Below are 25,932 nucleotides of genomic sequence, written 5' to 3'. Positions count from 1 at the left end.
CTTCCCCGAGCTGTTCAAAGGCCTGGGGTGCATCAAATGTGCACCGATCAAGTTGCACATCGACAAGACCGTCACCCCCACCGCTCTCCGCCATCGGAGAATCCCATTCCACCTGCGGCCATTGGTGGAGAAAGAACTGGTGAAACTCGAGAAATTGGGAGTCATCGAAAAGGTAACCGGGCCCACCACGTGGGTGTCGCCCATGGTCATCGTCGAAAAACCCAAGCAGCCGGGCGAGGTCCGGCTATGCATAGATATGAGACTACCAAACGCGGCAATCAAGCGGGAAAGACACCTGACCCCGACGATGGATGACATCATAGCCGACGTGAATGGCTCGAAGTGGTTTTCAAAAATCGACCTTAATGCAGGATACCATCAACTGCCACTCGCTGAAGAGTGCCGTTTCATAACCACATTCAGCACCCACCTGGGCCTCCGGAGGTACAAGCGACTCAACTTCGGAATATCCTCGGCCGCCGAGGTGTTTCAAAACACCATCAGGGAACTGCTGTCAGGACTGCCAGGAGTCATCAATGTGAGTGACGACATCCTCATACACTCAGCCACGGCCTCCGAACATTACAAACACTTGCGGGATGTGTTGAAGAGACTCAGCTCACATGGAGCGACACTCCACAAGGAGAAATGCCAATTCTTCCAGCCCTCGATCGAGTTCTTTGGCTACGTGTTCAACCAGGAGGGAGTCCAGATTGACCCGCGAAAGTCAAAGTCCATCAAGGACGCCCCAGCACCCCAGTCGCCCACAGAAGTGAGGAGCTTCCTCGGAATGGCCACATATTGCGGCCGCTTCATCCCAGGACTAGCCACACGCAGTGAGCCTCTCCGAGCGTTGACGAAGGCAGATGCCGCCTGGACCTGGGGCCCCAAAGAACAAGAAGCCTTCCGGAGCATAAAAGAAGCACTTCTAGAGAACGCCACCCTCATACTTCGACCCGACCAAGCGGACTGAGGTAATCGTGGATGCCAGCCCCGTGGGGCTTGGGGCAGTCCTGACACAAGAACATGAACCAGGAAAATGGACCGCCCTAGCATTCGCAAGCAAAGCCCTAACGCCCACCGAGGCCCGATATGCCCAGATTGAGCGCGAAGCGCTAGCTATCAAGTGGGCCTGTGGACACTTCCACCTTTACCTACACGGACAAGCATTCGTCATGGTCACAGATCATCAACCTTTGGTGCCACTCTTCAAAGGCACTGCCCCCCATCCACCGCCACGAATCGAGAGATGGGTGATCCAGCTCCAGACCTACGACATGGAGGTCATCTACAGGCCCGGAGCCAAAAATCCAGCCGACTACTTGTCACAGCACCCACTGCCGCGAGAACTGACAGCCACTGATGAGGAATGTGATGGCTATGTTCAGTGGGTGGCTCTCACATCATGCCCCCAGTGTATGACTCTAGATGAAATCAAGGAGGCAGCCACGGAAGACCTCCCCTACATGCGGTCACTCCAGGCGGTGCAAGAGGGGTCCTGGACGGATTATCTCCGGCCTCCCCCGAGCTGGTCGGCGGCAGACAAGGAAACCCTCACCAAGTATTGGCAGATCCGCCATGAACTCAGCGCCACAGAGGAGGACACACTACTTAGAGGGACGCGCCTCGTGATACCAAGGCAACTCAGACATCGGGCCACCCAACTGGCACACGGAGGCCACCAAGGGGTCACCAAGATGAAGGCGCGCATGCGCGAGAAGGTGTGGTTCCCCGCACTAGAAAGCACCGTGGACGAATATGTCAAGAACTGCATGCCCTGCCAGTTAACCAGCGATCCGGAGCGACCAGTCCCCATCATCACGGAGGAAGCCTGCACAGCTCCCTGGGAAAAGGTCAGTGTGGATTTTGGAAGCTTCCCCGGTGAGGGACACACTCTGGTGGTCATAGACTCTTATTCCAAATACCCCCTTGTAGAGAAAGTGCCATCCACGGCTTTTACCCATGTGGGGCCAGCACTTGAAAAGATGTTCTCCCTATTCGGCCTGCCCGGTGAACTTAAAAGCGACAATGGCCCTCCCTTCCAGGGGGCGGAGTTTGCCACCTTCATGGCGACGCGAGGCATCACCCACCGGCGCATCACTCCCCAGTGGCCACAAGCCAATGGGGAGGTGGAGCGGTTTATGCGTACACTTAACAAAATGTTCAGGATCGCAGTGGTCGAAGAGGCCGACCCCGAGCAGAGACTGCACGAATTCCTGAGGGAGTACCGTGGAACGCCCCACTGCACCACGCTGAGAAGCCCGTGGTCGCTGATGTTTCAAGGCCAACGTAGGGACTTCCTCCCTGTGCCGCCGGGGCCAAGGCGGGAAGATAAGGAACCGGATGAGATGCAGGAACTCGCACAAAGACGCCGACGCAGGAATAACATGCGGGCGAGCAGCCGCCGCAGGGCCACCCCAAGGCAGCTACATCGAGGGGACAGGGTCATCATCAAGAATCGACGACCCGGGGGAAAGTTTCGGACTTTCTATGAACCAGGACCGTGGACGGTCACTAACACGAAGGGCACCATGGTGACCGCCAACAAGGAGGGAGAAGAAGTATCAAGGAACTCATCATGGTTCAAGGTAATCACTCCAGCCGGCAGTGCAAGTGTTGAAACACAGGAGGACACTCCCGAAACACCCGGAGCGACAGCACCAGAAGTGGCGAGTGGCTCTGCAGCAGACAGCGGGGGCCTCACACTAGAATCCGAAGCGCCAATACCCTCCACCCCCGTCCGGAGCCAGGCCCACCACGGGGATCGAGGCTCAGGCCGCACGCCTCGTTACAGTCTGAGGCCCAACCCCCGCCCCAACCAGAAACTCAATGACTATGTCTGCCACCTGAGCTCCTGAACTCTGCAACCGAGGAGCACGCAAGTACCCTGTCATCATTGTATTGTTTCATTTCATGAACAGTTTATTGAACATTTTGAAATTGTTGAAAGTTGGATAGAGATGTAGTGCGGTTAGCACTCTAGCAGACGCACGTACGCATCCACGCATCCGCAGGCCAGGCGTGGCCTGCGGGGTCCAATAAAAGAAGGACGCGCGCTCGGGCACGTCACTTCCGAATGAGACGAGTGTGTGGCTTACTGGCTGATGCTCCGCGCTTCCACCCCTGCGCACGTGGCCACGCTGGTCGCGTAGGCCTACCCACACACCCTCATCACAGAGGCTAACTTTTGTGGTGCAAATCCCAGTCTTCCAATGTTAGTAGATAGAGGCATGTATAAGAACCAATTGATGGTTGCATGGTAACGCCCATCTACCACCAATGGTATGTGGCACTTTGCATTACTTTGGGGCTACTTTCCAGGGCAGAATGTAAATCCCAATCCAGCACTTTGCAGCAGTTTGTGTCATGATGCAAACCGGGCTCAAGGTGGGCATTTTTTCTTGGTAAGACCATTCCTACAGCGGGTAAAAGAAAAGTACAAATGCAGAATATAAAGTACGTTGGCTGAACAGTCAGGGACGATGGAATGTAATTTCAAGAGATAAGAGGGCAGCTATGCTTAGAGTCAAGGAATGGGCTGTGTCCATGAGTGCAGACATGGGGTTGGGTAGGTGAGTGCAGTGATAGGACTGAGTGAGTGCAGACATGGGTTTGGGTAGGTGAGTGCAGTGATAGGACTGAGTGAGTGCAAACATGGTGTTGGGTAGGTGAGTGCAGTGATAGGACTGAGTGAGTGCAGACGTGTGTTGGGTAGGTGAGTGCAGAGATAGGACTGAATGAGTGCAGACATGGGGTTGGGTAGGTGAGTGCAGAGATAGGACTGAATGAGTGCAAACATGGGGTTGGGTAGGTGAGTGCAGTGATAGGACTAAGTGAGTGCAGACGTGGGTTGGGTAGGTGAGTGCAGCGATAGGACTGAGTGAGTGCAGACATGGGGTTGGGTAGGTGAGCGCAGAGATAGGACTGAGTGAGGGCAGACATGGGGTTGGGTAGGTGAGTGCAGAGATAGGACTGAATGAGTGCAGACATGGGGTTGGGTAGGTGAGTGCAGAGATAGGACTGAATGAGTGCAAACATGGGGTTGGGTAGGTGAGTGCAGTGATAGGACTAAGTGAGTGCAGACGTGGGTTGGGTAGGTGAGTGCAGTGATAGGACTGAGTGAGTGCAGACATGGGGTTGGGTAGGTGAGCGCAGAGATAGGACTGAGTGAGGGCAGACATGGGGTTGGGTAGGTGAGAGCAGAGATAGGACTGAGTGAGTGCAAACATGGTGTTGGGTAGGTGAGTGCAGAGATAACACTGAGTGAGTGCAGATGTGGCTTGGGTAGGTGAGTGCAGAGATAGGACTGAGTGAGGGCAGACTTGGGGTTGGGTAGGTGAGCGCAGAGATAGGACTGAGTGAGGGCAGACATGGGGTTGGGTAGGTGAGAGCAGAGATACGACTGAGTGAGTGCAAACATGGTGTTGGGTAGGTGAGTGCAGAGATAGGACTGAGTGAGTGCAGACATGGGGTTGGATAGGTGAGTGTAGAGATAGGACTGAGTGAGTGCAAACATGGTGTTGGGTAGGTGAATGCAGAGATAGGACTGAGTGAGTGCAAACATGGTGTTGGGTAGGTGAGTGCAGAGATAGGACTGAGTGAGTGCAGACATGGGGTTGGGTAGGTGAGAGCAGAGATAGGACTGAGTGAGTGCAAACATGGTGTTGGGTAGGTGAGTGCAGTGATAGGACTGAGTGAGTGCAGACGTGTGTTGGGTAGGTGAGTGCAGAGATAGGACTGAATGAGTGCAGACATGGGGTTGGGTAGGTGAGTGCAGAGATAGGACTGAATGAGTGCAAACATGGGGTTGGGTAGGTGAGTGCAGTGATAGGACTAAGTGAGTGCAGACGTGGGTTGGGTAGGTGAGTGCAGAGATAAGACTGAGTGAGTGCAGACATGGGGTTGGGTAGGTTAGTGCAGAGATAGGACTGAGTGAGTGCAGACATGGGGTTAGGTAGGTGAGTGCAGAGATAGGACTGAGTGAGTGCAGACATGGGGTTGGGTAGGTGAGTGCAGAGATAGGACTGAGTGAGTGCAGACATGGGGGTGGGTAGGTGAGTGCAGAGATAGGACTGAGTGAGTGCAGACATGGGGTTGGGTAGGTGAGTGCAGAGATAGGACTGAGTGAGTGCTGACATGGGGTTGGGTAGGTGAGAGCAGAGATAGGACTGAGTGAGTGCAGACGTGGGTTGGGTAGGTGAGAGCAGAGATAGGACTGAGTGAGTGCAGACGTGGGTTGGGTAGGTGAGTGCAGAGATACGAATGAGTGAGTGCAGACATGGGGTTGGGTAGGTTAGTGCAGAGATAGGACTGAGTGAGTGCAGACATGGGGTTGGGTAGGTGAGAGCAGAGATAGGACTGAGTGAGTGCAGACGTGGGTTGGGTAGGTGAGTGCAGAGATAAGACTGAGTGAGTGCAGACATAGTGTTGGGTCGGTGAGTGCAGAGATAGGACTGAGTGATTGCAGACGTGGGTTGGGTAGGTGAGAGCAGAGATAGGACTGAGTGAGTTCAGATGTGGGTTTGGGTAGGTTAGTGCAGAGATAGGACTGAGTGAGTGCAGACATAGTGTTGGGTCGGTGAGTGCAGAGATAGGACTGAGTGATTGCAGACGTGGGTTGGGTAGCTGTGCGCAGAGATAGGACTGAGTGAGTGCAAACGTGGGTTGGGTAGGTGAGTGCAGAGATAGGACTGAGTGAGTGCAGATGTGGGTCTGGGTAGATGATTGCAGAGATAGAAGAATGCCTGTGGGTGCAGGAATGGGGTTGTGTTAGTGAGTGCAGTAGTAAAGCTCAGTCTGTAAGAGATGAAATTCTGTGTGTCCCCGGGTCAGAAACAAAGGGTATGTCCTGTGGGTGCAGGAATGGAGTTGTGTCTGTGAGTCTGGGAATGTGGTTGAGAGCGTCATTTCAGGAAGGTGCTGTAAATGCAGGAGTCAGGTCATGCCTCTGAGTCCTGCAGTCTTGTACTGGGGTACCTCTCATTACTGTAGTGCCTGAAAGGCTTACCCAAAAGACCAGATGCTTTTTTGATCCAACACAGACTGATTTTGGGCAAAGGCGGGCTGCTTTTTTAAAATAATGTTTGAATGTGAAAGATCATTTATGTGCCATAAAATGGACTATTTGCCACTAACATGCCCCAAATGTCCAGGGTATATTCTGATCAGCCTTCTAAATATAACTTAAACTCCTATTGTTATTTCCACAATGTTACAGGCCCAATATGGTCGAAAATTCACTAGACTCTGTGGTTCCTTCATACCATGCAAAAAGGGTTCTATATAAAGTCAAGAATGGCGACTTGCTAATGTGAGGCACTTTCCTTTTGCACACTTAGGCTTACAGTTGAGCACTGTGTGTGTCTGGAAGGGCTGAAATGCTGTGGGTGTTTGATTGCATGGATGAGGTCATGATTGTGACTCCAACATACCAAGGTTTGATCAGCACACACTAGCTTGTACAATCAGAGACATAGGACAGGTAAAATATCAGACAGCTACAAGGAAAGATTTTTTTTTAAATATACCTTTATTCTTTATTCTTTATGTTCTCCACAGGGTAGCCAACGTGTTTCGTCCTTTTATAGGACTTCTTCAGGGCCCATGCAAATTCTTTCAAATGCACAGATATATGTGTTCCACAGGTTATATTGGAGACAAAATTCTTCTTCTGAGCACATGTTAAGCTCCAAAAGTCCAGTTATTTAGATATAAAGTATACTCCTGCCGTATTCTAGGTTATACTTGAGACAAAAATCTTCTTCTGAGAACATGTAAGGCTCCAGGAGTCCAGTTATTTGGGTATGAAGTGTGCTATCATCGTGTTCAGGTTTTATTGGTCAGTGTCGACCTCCAGATCAATTTGATGGGGTTCAAGACATGAGTCCACCCTCCTCCAACCGATCGCCGTACCACACACAAATGTGGATTATTAAAAAAAAAAGATAGATATAAGATGATTCTCATAGAAGACTCTCTCCTTATTACATCAAATTTCACCCCTTCTGGAGAAAACATTCTCCCATCAAGACCCACATTCCTAACAGTAGAGATCCTTCAAAACAATAGAAGAACCAAGAAAATGACTAGCTTGGCCAAGAGTTGCAGATGGCCAATTCACTAAAACCTTCTAGAATTCAAATGCCACAAGGATGGTAAATTCTGGAGGTTGTGAACAGAGTATAACTTTTAAATGTTAGATGTTAGCCAAAGGTAGTGTTATAAATGGGTAGATGACCTGCGGGGATGGCTGAGCTGTAAGAATTAATGGTCCTATACAAAGATCTTGCTCAGCAACGACGGAGAAAATTGATAACATTAAATATATCTGCACCTTTAAATGGTGTTACTCAGATGAGATTTGGAAAAAAACTGGGGCCCCTGTAAAAGGTATGTGTAAGATGCGAGCGTTTTTATAAGGATAGGCCCTCACGGCATTAAAAGTATAAATGGTTATTTTGTATCTTTCTGCGATTGACAGGTCACCACAAATTAGAGTCCAATGCAGCAAGCCACGTATTATAGAAAAGGCTGTTATGACTACAACATTTTAAACTATTACCTATCATTCACATCTATATCGGCACCATCCCAATGTGAACCTGCATTAATTACGAGCATACGTTTTTGGTGCCTTTTTTTAACACAGGACGACTACATCAATGTACCAGTGAGACAATTTTACAATAATAGCGCATTTTGCCTAGTACAAGTAAGCTGTCTGCTATCAAGGTTCAACCCGCTTCAGGTCAGAAGAAGGCTTTATTTATGTTTTTGAGAGGGACTTATATAAGAATAAGATGCTCAATCAATACGAATATTTTTTGAGATATTAGAAACATATCTTATGAAAAAAAATGTTTCTCTGACGTAGATAACAGACAACTGAAACTTAAAACGGTGCTCTTTACTTTTGGGACCCACAAAGAAAATTAGAAGGCCCCAATATAAAAATATTACAAGTGAACTAAGGATATCATTGACTTTCCCTCCTGGTACCCCTTCGGGGCTCTTAATGTAGTACAACACTATGCACCTATACGTATTAGATCGAGTTAGGACATATGGATTAATGCATTAATTACGCACATGCTCTTTTGGTGCCTCTCTAAATACAAGACGACTACAGCTATGCATCAGTTAACTAGTACTATAACAATAACGTATTTTGATCAGTACCAGTAAGCTGGTTGTTATGAAGATTTAACACACTTCCGGTCATAGGAAGTGCTTAGTTATGTTTGTTGAGAGGGGCTTATATTTAATAAGATGCTCAATTAATAGGAATAGCTTCCACGATATTAGAAATATAATTTATTTCTTTGTCTCTACCATAGAATACGGACCCCTTAACCTTAAACAGTGCCCTTCACTTTTGGACCTACGAAGAAAATTAGAGGGCCTCGAGATAAAAATATAACAGGTAAATTAAGTATACATTTGACTTTCCCTCCTGTTACCCCTTCAGAGCGGGATAGGGTATCACAGTATTATTCATTTATGCCTATTAGATCGAGTTAGGACATAAGGATTGCAAAACGCCAATTTGCAAGTACTAGCTCTATGAGGTACCTGTACATTACTTCAAAGTGTTAGATAGGAATAGAAAGTATATCACTATGGTAATTACACCAGCATTATAAATTTAGAGTGATATTTTAAAGCTCCCCAAGATCATCTGCATACTGAAGTGGACAGTATTATGAGGTACCACCGATATCGGATGGGCCAAACAACAACAAGATTTATGAGACATAAGGAAAAATGTCATTGGCATATAAATATAAGATTTACTTTATTTTTCTATCTTTAGGTTCGTGAGTTTAGAATATTCCATTACTACTGATATCATCCTTGAGTCCTTTGTTGCACATACAGTGTGCTGCTCCATTAAAAGAGTTTTAAGAGATACCCTCCATATCCAATAATCTACCTGCTTATACAGTTGGTAAGAGCTTTTTTGAAATTACATAAGCGTAGTAACTTCACAACCCCAAAAAAAGACAAGGAAGTTGTAAATAATCACAGTAGAGAAGTAGTATTAGTTCAAAGATGTGAGAGACTAAATTCACAATGTGCATGTGTATTTCTTTCTCTCTTTGTGTAAATCGCTATATAAGCCTGAAAACACATATCTGGGCGACTCTTCTTTAGAAAAATTCTTGGGCTATCTACAGCCGTTCTATACAGTTGTCAATAGCTATGCACACAACGGATGCTCTTTCATTATCTTATTGCTTTTTGAGATCCTATTGTCGGATCCTACATTGATCGTTTTTATTTCAGGCAACTCATTTTTGATAAATGTATAATGCAACTATATATTTCCATTTAGTGATTTACAGAGACGGATACCTGATGAAGGCTATGCTGAAACGCGCGTAGGTTAAAAATACACCGTCAGTTCCTGATCAAGTTTTCGAACCGCTATCAATGCATTTTTAAGATTGTATAAATAATTATTCTTTGTTCATAAAATTGTCTTATATGTTCACTCACTGATTGTTTTTGTCTTAAAGCTCACTCATTGTATATTTTGTCTCCATAGAAAGGTTTTTTCTTATGTAAAAAATGAAAAATAATATAAAATATTGATTGATTTATATAAATAAAAAATATCATATATCGATGAATGAAAAAAGAAAAATGATGTTTAATTATCAATAAATATCTATTTTTGTAAACATATTGAGATAAGTAAAAGTAAATAAAGTTACAGGATGTATGGGTTGGCTGTTATTTATGTGATTAATCTTGCCCAGGTTTCCTTTTTTCCAATTTGTTACTCAGATGAGAACCACTGGAGCCCCCCTGATCTGACTCATATCCCTCACAAATCATTGAAAACAATGCCAAAGTCTACTTGAAGGCCTCCTTCCAATTCTGGAAAAAGGCATCTTTGGCAAGAGCCTCCAAGTGTGATCGCCAGCTCAAGGTCCATTTTCTGAGGTCCTCAAAACCACATGCTGTATTAGGAGATCTACAGATATATTCTTCAAACACTAGAATCTGTCAGGAATTGGGAGTTCAAATCTGTCACACTATTGACCCTAATGGGTAGGTACACTGCTGTCACTGATACTTTGTGTCCCCAGCAATAATGCCTGAGGTTCTTGGCTAGCTGCATGATAATCTAGACCAGGCTTCTCCAACGAGCAGCTCGTGAGCTACTGGTCGCTCTCCAGCTACATATAAGTAGCGCTCCTGTGCACAGTTAAGCCTAATAAATTAGAAGCCTTTGTTTGGCTGAATTAACATATGCATCTCAAAATTGGGAGTGTATATTTGAGAAGAAAATATGTTAATTTTCAGATCTCACATGCTGGTATTTGAAGAAAAATGACTGAATTTCCAAAATATATTGAAATCTGACATTTGAGTGCTAAAGCACTGTGGAGTTGTTTCACAAATTCCATTGCCTTGTTGGTACCAAAGACATCGCTCCTATGGCTCTCATGTACTACCCACACAGAGGCATTCTATTTTTTCAAAACATTTTTTACTGCTGGCAATCACACCTGATGCACTGAGGTGATCGCTGGTAGAAATCTTTCATATGATGGCCACTAATGGTCACTATTACAACACTAATGATATTTGTTGCTCTCAATGAGTTTCATGGAACAGAAGTAGCTCTTTCTGTACAAAAGGTTGGAGACACCTGACCTCGACTTCATACATTAAAATTTGTTTATATATTGAGCTGCCAAAATCCTGTCCATCTTCAGTAGTACATAGCTGCTGGCTTTGTCCTTCGTCAAGCACTTTACCATGAAGGAACCATCTACAAGTTTAAAGCAATTTATTTGATGTTGACCACTCCCTTCGCATGGACAAACACTGGCATCTGGCTCTTCAGCCCATTCTGCTCACATTAGATTCTATGACCATGTCTGGTGATGATCTGAAGATTGCTCGCCATTCCACACCTCGATTTTCTCCAACTACTGAGTCTCTTGTTCGGTTTCAGCAGTGAGGGTGATTGAACATGCATCAGATAGTCCCATTCCAGAGATGCAGGATCTTCAACTTCTTTAGGGCCCCATTATTTAAAGAGCCTGGAAATATCACTCGAATCGAAGGAGATAGCAGTCCTATTATCATTGTTGTCTGCTTCAGGGATATCTGATCCATGCAAAGGACTCACCCCAGTTCCTTCTTCGGCAGTTGTAGGGATGCATTCATAGGGGCATATTTATGAGGTGGGCTGCATTGCGCTTGCACTATGCAACATGAGGCAAGCATGACAGAAGTCCAAAATGTGATTTATGAAGCCACGCAAGGCCACCTTGCATTGTCCTGAGTGGCTACATAAATCCAGAGTAATGCAACACATTGCAAATCACTATGTTGCGTTACTCCGCACCAGGAAGGCGCTCCATTGGTGTTGCCTGGGGGTTCTCAAGCAACATCCATGAATTTTGATGCATTACCAGATTTACCAAAAGTGGTAGACCTGGAAATTTGCTAAAATGCTACGCCTTTCCAGATGGGGCACATGAGAAATATTTTTATTTTTACTTATTTTTTCACCTTTCTATGTGTGCACCTTCCTGACCAAAAACAATCCCTCTTACAATGCAGGCACCCTTGTCCCATGATGCAAGAGTGCCAGCATTGGCTCTAGGCAGGTAAAATTATACCCGCTTAGGGACCAAGCCAGGAATGTGTCGTATTCTTTTGAATGGAACACATTCCTGTCCTTTACTGTCATGCAGCATAGAGCAGCAAGGTGACTTGCTGCACTGCGTGACTTTGCCATTATATGGCCCTTAGAGTTCACCTTGAAACCAAGGAACTACATTTGCCTCCGAGGGACAAAGTTGAGTTTCAGTTCATTCATAGAACCCACAAGGCTCGCAGGCCCACTTGAACCACCAATGTCAGCTATTGGTGAAAAGCTGTGCTATCCTGCAATATGAAAATCATGTTGCCCAACTTCAGATACATAAAAACTCCCTTTGCTATTAGATGCTTATCACTGACTTCATCACTTTGATGACACATCACATTGAATACAATACTGTCGAGGGGGAATGTAAATTGTTAGGTAGACATCCTTGAGGTCCCACTGGACCATTCCATCTCCCTAGCAGAGAAAACCCCTCAAAAGAAATGTCGGACAGGGGTGCACCACCCTCAGTCACAGACAGCTCTTTGTCTGGGTCTAAGATGTGTCCGATGCCTCTGTCCTTGAGATGGAGGGTGAGTGTCTTCTACCAAAGATGCCCATCCCAAAGAGACCCTGATTAAACTCCTGTATCAGAGAGGGTTGAGCATTATCAAGAGCTGTGAAAGTGACGACGAAACAACCTAACAACATGAACTGCATACATTAGATCTTCTGCTATAGGTCCTGCCTTTGAGAAGGGCAAACCACCCAGTTTGGGATCTAGCTGGATCAAGACTGAACCATGCCTTTCTGTTGAGGTGGCATAGTGTATGTTGCCAAAAAGGTAGGCTGTACAATGTGCACAGCAAGCGAGGATGCCTGGGTCCACTGTGGTACTACTCTCTTTCGCTGGCAAAATAACGTCCGATGTTTTGGGGTTCATCAGTTTATCCTTACTGTCCGTATAGTTCTTTTAACCGCATGCGCACTAGCGGAATTCCGCTAGCGCGCTGGGTTTTTCAAAATCGCACTTTGCGTGACGAGCTGGGCTCGTCATCAGCGTGCGAGCGGGCTACGCCATGACGAGCCCAGCTCGTCATGAGCGTCGAAGGGGTTAAAATGTTGCTTAGGATCCCGAATAAACTTTCTCATGAAAATTGACAGCTTTAGGTCAACCTCCATAATGCAACCTTCCCATCAAAAGGTGGCCTTGGACATTCAACTTTAAGGTAATTTCTCACCTCCTTTTCAATTACTTTGCATAACTTGGCCTCTACAATGGAAATGGGGTCCTATCACATAACCTCAGGTTTACAATTGTCTGGGTTAAACATGCCCTCCAGCATCAACTTAATAGGTGCAGTCGGGTTCTACAGGGGGTGTCTCTCCCAAAATGAGCATCGATGTTCTTTTTTGTCCTACTGGAGGCAAACATATGTATTCCTCCTTGTAGAAATCATCTCACCTTTTCAGTTCTTAGAAGCCATCATCCTCTAAAACTGGACCCTATGTCTAGAGTAGGAGGGACCCTGCATTACTCACAGGTGCTTGATTCCCCTATTGAATAATAGGAATAGTGCCTTGGCATGAATGTCCTGTGTCCTTTCTAAAAATATATCTTTTGAGTTTCTCAAATGCTGCCACGTGGCATGAATGATTTGCCTTCCAATTGATCTTTGTGGGTGTGACATCCATGGAACCTTATGCGCCTTGCTCTCTGCCCTCCGATGGGGAAATCTCTCAGTGTATGGAGAGCTCATAAATATGGATGCTCAGGGCCTTCAGAGCCACTAAAGCACTTGTCTCCATTGTTTCTTGAATTACATAACAGTATTCAAGGACACTTTAGGAGATCTACTGTGTAGGCAGGGTATTACTTCCCTTCCATTCTTTTAATCATGTACAAATTTATCAATGTAGATCTTCCATAGACGTTGCCTACCTTTGATACTTTACATCTGGAAATAGAGGTTCCTAATGCAGGGTACAGAGAGTGAATAGAATCTTCAGATTTGGAACCACCCCCGCCCTGAGTTCCAGAGGCAACACCTGTCTCACGTACAGAAGGGTAAGGGACTGCAAGCCTTATGTGGAGACCATGGGACAGATTTACAAGCCCCTTGCGCCACTTTTGCGTCATTTTTAACATGGGAAAATGACGCAAAAAAGGCGCAAGGTGCTTGTAAATCTGCCCCGTGTATCTCCTTTGTACTCACTCACTTTAGGCCATATTTCAGTTGGGAGTATTTCCAATCGGTGAAGTAAAGAGGAAATGGAGCAATGCTAGATTTCAGTCCAGCGCTTGCCTTTGCAAAGACAATGTGAAAGTAACTAGCCCCATCTATTACTATTTCGTCTTCGAGGTAATAATGCCAGGAGGAAATGCTCCCTGCATCTTTTTAACATCCTTGATGTAAGAAGTACATGCGATGTTTATGTGCTTTGCTATTTCGTTGCAATTCCCCCTTTGTTCTTTTGTTGAGCTAACTGAGTAGATTTAATAACATTTCATGCAACGCACACAGAAGCAATAGTTGCTGCGCTGCCTTGCAAGGGGGTAGCAGAACAGCCATATCTACCAGGCTATGGCGTTGCTTCTCTCTCCTCATGCACTGACACTCTTCAAGCCTGCCTTGTCCCCCCCACACACACAGTCACACTCACACACCCTTGCACTATTGTGCAAGAGTCTCTGCGTGATGCCTAGCATAGGTTTTGTACTGGAAGGGTCCCCTTCCTGGGCAAAATACAATGCATACATATAGTTTAAAGGCTTTCCACATTTGATGTGGGCTGCACAGTACAGCACTAATGTAATGTTGGAAATTAAGGAGAAATTAAAACACTTCTTTTCGACACTTGCTTCGAAGAGGCATTATTTTTGGTAAAATCTTTGTCTGCCATTTATAGTAGATAGGGCTTTGCATCAAACCCATGGGTGGCTGCATGGGAATACTCATGTACCACCCATGGACATTCACTTGATTCAAACCAGCTGTGGTGCCACTTTGTATTACTGGAGGGCTACTTTCCAGGTCAAACAACTTTTGCACTGGAAAGTGAATCCCAAATCAACAGTTTGTGAAAGTTTGCAACACTTTTGTAAAGTGCAAAGTGGCGGTAAATCTGCATCCAAGGTTTTGGACTCTTCCTGGTAAGTCAAATGTGAATTTCAGAATTTGGAATTATGCAGGGTTGTTAAAGGAGGAACTCTTTTTATTGCATTTTGGGACCATCCATTATTGTGCTAGTGACAGAACAGTTCTGTCACTAGCACAGCTCACCGAGGCACGTGACGGAGCGGTTCCGTCACAAGCGCAGGTGAGCCGCGCGACCCCCCTCCCACCCCCTAGCACTGCGGCAGAATTGCCGCCGCAGTGAAGGGGTTAAAGGCAGATATCTTCAGCCATCAGCACCCTGGATTTTAATTGGGTAGAAGAAGCCTATGAAAATGAATTGTCTCCCAGCAGGAATGAGGTAGTGGAAGTGTTTGGGATATTTCTGATAGTAAACAGCCATTACAACAGAACTTTCACAAAGTATCATATTACATAGCATGCCAATACAACACAAGTTCCATTTCAACGCACTGCTATAACAACACATGCCATTACAATGTATATGCTTTTACCGCGCATGCCTTCGCAACGAATTTCGCTGTAAAGGCATTAATGGTAAAGACATATGCGTTTTACATGTAAGTATAAGGTAAATATATATATATGTGGTAATTTTAGGGTGTGTTTGGGTTTTGGGTGGGAAGGGTATTTTTCGGGTTTAGGGTGGGTTTGGGTGGGAAGGGTAATTTTAGGGTTTAGGGTGGGTTTGGGTTTTTGGGGGGATGGGGGTTAAAAATATATATATTTTAAATAAATAAATATTTATATATATTATATATACACAAACATAATGTACAAATGTGTATGTGTATACTTACTTGTGGTCAAGATTCAAGCATGGGTGTGGTTCAGACCTAAAATGGTGATCTGGGCGGGGGAGGAGGGGGGAATATAGATGACTGCAGCTCACCCAGCCTTCATGCAACCATCCTCATCCTCTGCAGAGGGTGTGGTTGTCTCTGCACAGCTGACAAGGCTGAAATTGGTAGGACTCTAAGCGCATGCAAGGGAGGAAGTTTGAACAGAAGTGATTTGTCTTCACAGAACACTGCACTACAAGCTACAAGCTATAAGGTCACAGCACGACGAGCTTCTAAGAAAATTAGACACAACTCCATATAATATTAAGCAAAACAATCAAACACATAGGGGTCTATTAGGATGGTGGTCGGGAAATCACCCCGACCGCCATGGTAGCGAGAAAAGACCGCCCACTAGGACCGTGGCACAACCACCTGTCCAATTATTATGCTCTGCAGTCGAAATCCGACCGCGGCAGTACGATCGCGGCCTTTAACATTGCGGTGGTTGCTGCTGCCAGCAGCACCGCCACAATGTCAAAGGAGCATGTGCTGCATATCCCTGCACTGCGTGGCAGGCACTGTACAATGCTTACCACCTGGTACAGGACAGTGCACCCACAGCCCCCCAACACATTGGGAGCCCGCAATGGGCCCCCGGAGACATTCTCCACATGCCTTTTCATGGCAGTTTCACCGCAGTGGTAAGGCTGGCTACCGCCGGCATCATAATCATGCCAGCAGAGCCTGGCTCTGCACCTCCCCCATTTCAGCGGTCTGGTCGAGCCCTGCCCGCCAGGCTAGCGTGCGGACTGCTACCGGCAAAAAAATGCCAGGCGGAATTTCTCACTGTTGCGGTCATCACCGCCATGCTAATGTGACCGGCGGTTTCTGGGTTTCGATCGCGGACGGATGGCCGCTGCCGGCCCGGCAGTTGCCACCGCCGCCCGGCGGCGGCAATCCATCCATCCATTCGCCATCCCAATAGGCCCCCATAGTATCCAAGTGAGATGAATGGCATTTATCTGGGCTACAAGCAGCAAATAAAAAGACTAAGATGGCCTCATGGATAATGTTTTGCTTACTGTTGATTGGTCTGTTATACCACAAGATTTGTAGTATGCTTTATAAATGACCTTTGTGTACTGAAGATTTGTGTCAAATATATGGTTTTATGGAACTGCTACATGAACTAAATAAACAGCAAAAGCATGATATTTGCCGACCGGCCTGATAGGCTTTATGAATGTGAATCTGTGTCCCAAACGCCAGGTAAGTATTCCAATCTACTTGTGTTACAACGGATTGGAAGGTGCACGACTCCATTTTAGTGCACGAACGAGGTAGCTCAGATGGTTACTGCAACAATTGTAAGACCTTGAGTTTCATTCCTGATTGCAAATCATTTTTGCTGAAGATAGACACCACCATCTTCAGCAGATATGTTCTGAGGGAATTGGTGGTGGGTGGAACTCTCCGAAAAGGGAAAGGGGTGAGTTATTCTCAGGGGGTATCAGACTGTGAATGTATTATACCCCTGGGGAACAGAGGCAAACATCATGCTGAAAAGAGTGCTGTGTTTTCAGCATGATGGGCTCCTGTCTCCCGGCTCCCACTCGGGTGCCCATCCTGTCTGTCTTTGATCCCGGTAGCAAGCTGGCTTCATTCATTATGTCTGAAGCAAGTCTGCGAGGGGAGACGGCGTGCGCGAGGGGAACAGGAAGTGCACAGATGAAACAGATTGAAAATGCGCACGCGCCCGTCGCGGATTGGGCAGGAGGGGATCTCCAGCTAAACCGGTAGATTTGCATTTGGTTGAACATCAATGAGCAGCAGATGCGTATGGCGGGAAGCACCGGGTTCCCATTGGGCGCGTGTCCACATCACTAAAGTCTCCATCAGTGCTGCCACGCTCTCTTGGAGCCTTGGTGGAGGAGGTCAAAGGTTGTGTGCGCACATTTAAATATGCACACAGATTATGCGAGGCATTTCACATGTGGTGGGCGTGGCAAAGGCAGAGGCAGCTGTGTCCAGGATTGACAGATGCTGTGTGAAAGTCAATAAGAGAAAGCTACCAACACCAGATGGCCACAAGAGGGCGGCAGACTGGAGAATAAGACTGGAGCACCCTTGCTGCTAGAGGGAAAGAGAGTCCAAACTGAAAAATAGAATTTGGTCCCTAGCTTTAAAAATGTCATCTGGTTCATTTATCTGGCTGAGTAAAACCTTGCACAGGACTCCTGGAGGGGAAGGTGCAATGCAATGAAAGTCCTCCATCCACTTCAGGCGCCTTTACACAAAAGGTTCAGCAAGGCCTAAGCATTCATAAATGCACATCCCAAAAATAAAACCCTTCACATTTCGTTTAAGGCGCACGCAGAGAATTCACCCCTGCCCTGTGCGCATGGACCATCATGGGCCCATCGATATGAATAGGCTCCAGGGCCGGTTCAAGGATTTGCGAGGCCCTGGGCTAAAAGGGAATGTGCGAGGCCCCTCTAATGTCGATAAGTGGCCCCTTGCAAGGAGACCATTCACAGACACTGTGGGAGGCCTATTGTCCAGCATTTTGTCGCCCCCCCCCACAGTTTTAACTTTGAGCCCACAAGCATTTCTCACACCTTCAGTCCGATAGGTGTGAGAATTGCTTGTGGGCTAAAGGTTAAAACTATGGGGGCGCCAAAATGATGGACAATGGGCCTCCCACAGTGCCTGTGAATGGGTCTCCTTTCAATTGAAGGGAGCGTCTCCCATCCTTATGTATCCAGATACCATCCCTGAGAGGCCAAGGGAGGGGGCCCCTCCATTTCAAAGAAAGGTGACACCTTTCTTTGAAATGGATCGCCAGGGAACCGACAGGACACATCACCAGTGGTGGCCCCAAGCTGGTGGGCTGAGTGCGAGGCTCTGGGCAGCTGCCCACCCTGCCCATGCCTAGCGCTGGCCCTGATAGCCTCCTGTCCCTCACGTGGTTCCTTGAAGCCAGTGACTATGAACACAGCCTGTAAACAAACCCCTGCTGCATCAGGGGAGATTTGTTCAAACCCGTTATGCAGCATCTGTGCAGCAGCTTGGCTATCCCACTGGCATGCAGGCACTGTTAATGAAACAGAACCTTGTGCAGGAACTCTGTGCACACATATCAATGAGGCACAATATCTTTGTACAAGTGTGCTTGAATCTATGTATCTGGTTCCTAATGGTTGCCATAAGGCTTATGTGGCCCCATCTCCTCATTAGTTCCGCCTTTGAGTACTGTGACATGCGGGCCTCCAGAAAACTTGTAGGCATGGCTATTGGAATTATGTGGCAGGTGAGCACCAAATTAGGCAGCATAGTTGACTAAATTATGTGGAAAGAAAAGGCAAATTATGCAGCATAATATGTAACATTATGTAGGAATATTGCTTCACTATTTGGTCACATTTACACACGTTATCTGTATGGGCAAAGGTTTTACCTCACTAATATTGGTCTGACATCTTAAGAAAGCCATCAGCAAGTGAAAGGTGACCAGCCTGTGCACAACAAAATGCCTGTTGCTATGCAACAACACGTGTTGTAGCATTTTACTAACTTTTGGTTCTGTTTCAAATAGAAATCGTTTCAAAACAAATCTGCAAAATATACAGATGTGTTATGTGGCAAGTGTGGAAAATCCTTAATAATGTGGAAAATGCCGCAACTGCAGAATCCTATAACTCCAATGGCCCTGCATATAGGGCACATCAAAGTAATAACAGGCCTTTTATGCGGTACTTACTGCTCCGAGTTGTAACGTGCTGACAGGTGTTGTTATTCCTCAAATGACCAATGACGATGCAACATGTGACTAGCTAGAGCTGTATCTTTCTGAAAGAAAAGTATCACTTATCTGTGTGGGCACTGGTTCTCTGGAAGGGCAAGAGCTAGTAGTGGAGTGTTAGTTTGTGTAAAATTCTCTGCATTTTTTTTACTGTACAACAAGTCTTCCCTAAGTTATAAAATAGGAATAGTATAGACCACATAACTTTACATTCTTTTTTTTACGAGTTTTCATATTTTGTTTGTTGCCAAGATTTCAAAGGAGAAAAGATACTCGGTGTTAATGCTTTTCCTATTATTTTCGCCTTTCGTGGCATGAAATAAAACACCAGGCCAGGCCAATAAAATATTGGTCAAGTTGCAACTCTATTTTTTTATGGGCTCTGCTCTCGCGCTGGGGCCAAGTCACTCCTCTGCATCCCAGTGCCTTAGCAAGGGTGATAGTGGTCCTAATAAGGACAAGGAACATTTACCCTCTGCCCGCACAGTGGTTATAAGAGTCATAATTTGGGTGTAATTGGCCTCTAACACATTTGGGGCCTGGAGTAGGGTGACCAGGCGTCCCGGATTTGCCATGACAGTCTTTCTCACCAGCTGCATAGACGTACCCTATGCACACACACAGTATTGTTGTACACGTAGGTAGTAGTACACAAAATTAATAGAAATGCAAACCATGCAGAGAAACAGTTATTATTGACAAAAAATGGAAGAGAGAAGTGTGACACGGGATGATCCTTTTTTTAATTTTCAAGGCTTAACAACAGCCAGCCGACACGTGTTTCATCGCTCACGCGAATCTTCAGGGCTCTAGGTAGCTGTGTTTGAGCCAAAGGTCGCTCTGTCGGTGATACTTCCGACCCGGTGGGGCCCAAGACCGTCTTAAAATTCCAATATGGATGAGAGGACGTGGACTTGAAGCGAAGTGCGCTTCTTTCTTATGCCCGGGAACTGTAGTAAATATCTAAAAGGAGCCAGTCACTCCGAAATTCTTAAGGTCTAGTAAAGCGCTGAAAAAGACGGAGGATCAGAGGAGATGTTCCCGGGTCGCCGTGTTCCTGGTACCAGGAACACGGCGACCCGAGAACATCTCCTGTGAGCTCAGGAAAAAACAAAGACATACTATGAGGGTATAGAGCTACCTCTGATCCTCCGTCTTTTTTCAGCGTGTACTACTACCTACGTGTACAACAATACTGTGTGTGTGCATAGGGTGCGTCCATGTAGTAATTGTGAGGTTTTTGCCAGCTCGCTGACACAACCATTGAGTGGTTCTATGGTTTTCCGCTCACCCAGTTGCACCACAAACACCTGTATATTAGTGCTTCCATACAGGCAGTGCGCCCATTGCTAGATTGACCTCTAAAAACCATTCTCTCCTTCCCTTTCTCACCAGCTGTCGTGGCAGATTTTGGCAATTTTGGCTGAGGTCCCGGTTTTCAGTGAGGGACAGTGAAAGCATCTTTTATGTGTTACACCGAACTACTAGTTATCTGCTCCTATTATAAAGCTATTTAAATAACATGACTGGGTTTAGAAAATGACGTTTCATTGTTTTCCTTAGTACCTCGTCTGTGTGTCTATGTTGATGGACGCTGTTCGTCTGTGATGCTGTTTGAGTTATATTTTGTCCCGGTGTTTGCTTTCAAAATCTGGTCACCCTGCCCTGGTGCAACTGCACCTGCTGCACTATTGATTGCCGGCCCGCGCCCTTGCTACTCTCAGTGTTTCAGAGGCAGCAAAAAAACCTGAATGCTCCAAATTTCCCCATTAGTCAGTACATAGTGAAGACACAACATGCATGTACACACGTTGTTAATTCATAATGTCGCTAATGTGCACATCTAAGGAACGTGATGCGTTCGTTTGATTTTCGCGTTGCAGTCTCAGAACAACTGACATGAGGAACTCTATTTCTCTAGGGAGAAAGCGAGTTTTTCCAAGTGCACACACACACCCAAATTGACACCCGCAGGGTTGTCCTTGGGGCATATACAGCCTCTGGCCGCCTCTGGAATACACCAGCTGGTCCAATCCCGAGCGACGCTCGTGATTACGTTCGAACAGGAAAAGGACCGAATGTCAGACTCAGCCCCGAGCGAAGACGGCTGCGCGAGACGCGGCTCTTCCTTCCTGCCAGAGGGGGATGAAAAGTTCAGAGATACGTGGCACGGGCTGCAAATGTTTTTTCTTCAATGGAAATCTGCCACGCTCAGTGAATCGGCACCCCATCCCTCTTTAAATTGAAAACAGATCGGAAGGGAAGAGGAGTGGGGAAAGCGAGGGACAGCATAACGCTAGGATTATTGCCCAGTAACCGTGCATCCCCGCCCTCTGCGAGAAAACGCTCTATGATGTAAGGTGGTGTTAAATGTCCTGAAGGGGTGACCGAGCCAGGAATGCAAAGGGATTTGAAAGGAGTATCTTTTAATAACGCATTTCTGTACGCGAACATAAACTCTGCAAATCCTTCCACGTGGCACAGTCTCGGGCTTATAAGCAGAGGTAGGAAATGTGGGGGCGTGGTCCCCGAGAACAACAGCAGAATAAAATAAGTGTCTGGCTCAAAGGCGCGAGGACACCTCCCACACTCTCTTAAAAAGGCACACTGAGGGAGATTTTAAAGAGCACAGCATGTTTTTTAAAACGGTTCCTATTATTCATCTTTACAACTATTGAAGGTAATTAATAGGAAACGAGGTGTATCGAACTACAATGGCCAGGAACATATGGAGTTTTCAGGAAATGTTTAAAAGTGCCTTCAGCAGTAACATTTTTTAACACTGAAGAGAACATACAGGGCTTTGCGTTCTCCTGCAAGGCATTTCTGGGAAAATATGTGGAAAATGCTGCATTGTTGGTTGGGCATGTTTCACTAAGTAATTGAATGTTTTTAAAGGCAGTTCTAAATAGATTAGCACCCACTTATGAATACACACACAATGCATACAAAGACATGGTCGCAATCAGCTCCGCACCATGGTACTTTGCGCCTCAAAAAGAGACATTCATGGAGCAATCAGCGGGTAGGGTGTCATGGTAGGTGTATGGTCCTCGGGAGTATGGGCCCAGCTCAGGTAATGGGCCCACTTCAGCTAGTCACAGGAGTAAGAACTAGCCACACATCTGTCCAGCCATTCTTTCAGAGCTCCGGTGCTTAATTTGTGGAGGTGGTTGAAGGTCTTGGGCACTTGTATTTGTTGTTGGGCACTGTAAAGAATTGGGATATTAGCTGCGAAGGATGTGAGTCCATCACAAATAATAGGTCTGCAATTGTCTCAATACTGGGAACCAAATATCCAATTGTAGCACTCTTTCAGGATATTGAAGCTGAGCAGTCTAAACCTACTCAGGGTATATGGTGTGGTCTAGCAATCTCAATTCACTGGCATGCAACAATAACACTCAATAAATTATTGTACAGTCAGTGTTTATTCTTTCGAAAAAATAAATACTTTTATAACACATACACTACTAAATACTAAGTATTATGTTACAATTATATACACCAGGTAGATGGAAATATCTTTGGTATCACCCTCATATAACATTACACCACTAGTGGGTCTTGAACCCCAAAATCACATTAACGCGCCATCTACACCATATGCAATATCACAATATAAGGGGGTGTAATTTTTAATAAGGCAGACATACTGGCTTAGCTAGAGGGGTCACCACATTAATATTATTAATAACCACATGTTAAACTTTGTTGCTGTAACACAATATGAGAGGTCTGTTAGACTTGGCATCTTTTTGCGTGTTACCCCCGAGTTTTTGCTTTCTGCCCTCCCAGTTTTTAGTCTGTTTTTGCTGGTATAACGATTCTTCGCCCTTTTTTCACTGCTGATCAGTGGTAAAGCGCTGGTGCTCCTGTGGTAAATGGTGTTATGATTGGATGTGTGACTTACTTGTCAGTCCCCAGTAAAGGGCACTGCGGGTGCCGGGGCTTGTGAGTCAACCGCTACTTGTGGGCCTGGGGCACAGAGTGTGCCACTCACAAGTGAATGAAGTTTGGTATGCCTGAACTCAGTGTCTGAAGATGCAGCCTTTACTGAAGGTGCCCTTTTCATTCTGAGTCCATAGAGGCCACTTTTAGAAAGTGGGTATTATTTTGCTCAGGCATCCTGTGTGCCTCTGCTGGGATGCGGATTGCCTATCTGGTTTTTGGACGACAAATGGCTAGGAAGCCGGGTGGCTCCCATTAGTCTAGGTAGGTCAGGAAAGGGCTAAACAGACCTGGGTTACGATGGGGGGAAGAGGGAGGAGATTTCTTTGCACCTCAAAGGGCCAGGTCTGCCCCTGTCAAAGACGTCTCCGCCTCCTACCAGGAATTCACGCCAGAGAAGCCCCTTTTAGTTCTGACCGGACACCGACACCCTCTGCCTGTAAGATCAAAGGATTTTTGTTGTACAAATACTGGGTCCCAGACCCCTGAACTTTAGAACTCATCTCAATCAAGAAGACTGAACAGAAGTTCTGAAGAAGCTGCTAAAAGGAACGACTGCTTTGCTGCGTGCTTTGCAGGGCTGACCTGCAGTGGCTGCTTCTGTCTTGGGCAATGAAAGGCCTGAACTGGACTTTCTGCAACCGAATTGGTGAGACTCTCCAAGGGCTTGAGGTAGAGCTTGCTCCCTGTTCACGAAGTCTCAGGAACAGCAAAGACTTCAGGTTCTTAGACACGCAGCCCCGGTGACTGTGAGTTTGGTGCTGCAACCCGAAGAACGCCACTAGACGAAGTCTACGACGGCCCTGCTGAACCTGTGTCCTGAAGGCAACGCAGAGGGCACCGCCGCAATGCTGCACTGTGACCCTGGTCTCACCGACAACAGCTGCTGACGCCATCACTGAGCCGTTGCTCGCACCGCGACCTGTGGGCCCGCACTGTGCACCGCCTCGCTACGCGACTACGCCGCTGAAATCGACACCACTACTTGCACTGTGGTTCAGGGGCACTGCTCATAAGTTACCCAATGCACGCCCTCATCCCACACCGCAGCCATGGCCTACTGACTCTAGATAGTCCACCGACGACAGCGCTTCAGCAACGACAACACTGCTGCTTCCATGTGACCTGCTAGCACCGTTACGAGCACCGCCTCCATCTTGCACCGCTACCCTGGTCTCACCAACAACACCATCTGATGCCGCCACCGAGCCGCTGCTCGCACTGCGACCTAGGGGCACTGCACGCCGCACCGCTGCGCTTCACACCACAGCACCCGACGCCCATTGGCACCAACGTTCCGGATCCCATCAGAAAGGAACTCAACCTGCAACACGAGGGACTTCAAGGGCCCCATCGCCCTGCATCTCTGACAGGTACTGTTTGCAGGTCTTCCGAATACAGTAGTTGGCCTGCTACCCCGCGGTCAGCCAGAACTGTTTTTAGATTTGTGTGCTCAATACGCCGTAGAAGCTTGGATGGAGCTATCCACACAAGGAACTCTTTTTAATCAACGTATTTTTGAACTGTGAACTTTTATGTATAATATTGTGGATTTCCCTTGTTTTTGGTCTTGTTTTAATTATATAAAATAATTGGATGTTTTTTTCTAAACTGGTGTGGTGTCCTTTTGTGGTGCGTACGCTGCCTTACTGTTGGTTATGTACAAATGCTTTACACACTGCCTCTAAGATAAGCCTGGCTGCTCGTAACAAGCTAACAAGGGAGTGAGCAGGGGTTATTTTAGAAGTGTAACTCCCTTATCCTGACTAGAGTGGTGGATTTTGCCTGGCTTTGGCCCACACCCTAGCCTACTAAAAATCCCATTTCTAACAAGGTCGTAGTATAGTAGGCCTACTGGCTTTGTCAAGGGAACACCACATTAACCAGGGTCGGACTGGCTACTGGTTGTTTCGGTGGGATTTCATGGTGGCAACCAGTTTCACTGCCATGGGGGCAGACTTTGGTGCACCTGTGGTCCACGTTCCTCCGTGCACATGTTATACATTGTTGAGGAACACATTATAAGGGGTGTAAGTGTATATATATATGTATCTATATATATATATATATATATATATATATATATATATATATATATATATATATATATATATATAGATACATATATGAAACATATTTTTTTTTCCAAAAAGACACACATTCACTGGATGATGTCATCAGTGATGTCATCAGTGATGTCATTTGAGATGTCATCAGTGATGTCATGAGTGATGTCACTGACTATGTCATGAGTGATATAATATGTGACGTCATTAGCAGTGCATTGCGGGCGCGCCAGTTTTAGTGAGTACAACTAACTATAACGTGGGAATTTCAATGGTTTTGTATGAGTAAATTGTTTGGCTAACTATAACTGATATGAAACGTATGGTTTTTGAAATGAATTTGCAAAGTTTTTTAAAAGCTAATTCCTGACTATAACGTGTGTGAAACCTATGGTTTTTTCAGTGAATTTACAAGGTTTTTTAAATGCTAATTCCTAACTATAACACTGTGTTTTTTTTTGTGAATTTGCAAGGTTTTTTAAAGGCTAACCCCTAAAAAAAATATGTGTGAAAATCTATGTTTTTTATTATGAATATAAATACAACATCAAAACACTCAAACTAGTTTTTATTTTTTTTT

The sequence above is a fragment of the Lissotriton vulgaris genome, chromosome 5, assembly GCF_964263255.1.
Source record: "Lissotriton vulgaris chromosome 5, aLisVul1.2, whole genome shotgun sequence".
NCBI classification, from domain to species: domain Eukaryota; kingdom Metazoa; phylum Chordata; class Amphibia; order Caudata; family Salamandridae; genus Lissotriton; species Lissotriton vulgaris.
This window is presented reverse-complemented; position numbering follows the sequence as displayed.